The sequence below is a fragment of the Pygoscelis adeliae genome, unplaced genomic scaffold, assembly GCF_000699105.1.
Source record: "Pygoscelis adeliae isolate BGI_AS28 unplaced genomic scaffold, ASM69910v1 Scaffold463, whole genome shotgun sequence".
NCBI lineage: Eukaryota > Metazoa > Chordata > Aves > Sphenisciformes > Spheniscidae > Pygoscelis > Pygoscelis adeliae.
In genome coordinates, this window is record NW_008824471.1 from 1,217,448 (window position 1) to 1,217,674 (window position 227).

Genomic DNA, 227 nt, shown 5'->3' on the forward strand with positions numbered 1-227 from the left:
CGGAGGAGCGGGCGTGGCGTTCCACCGGGCACTGCTGGCCCTGCTGTGGCTGGATGGCGGCTGCGCCTTGTGGAGGTGGAAGGAGGGGGCCAGGGGCGCTAAGGGGAGCCGTGGGGGGAGGCCTTTGTGCGCCGGGTCTGGCCTGGGCTCGATATGTACTCAGGCAGCGGCCTTGGGTTTGGTGGCCACGGATCCTGTGTCCGTTCCCCAGAGGCGGGTCCCCGGGG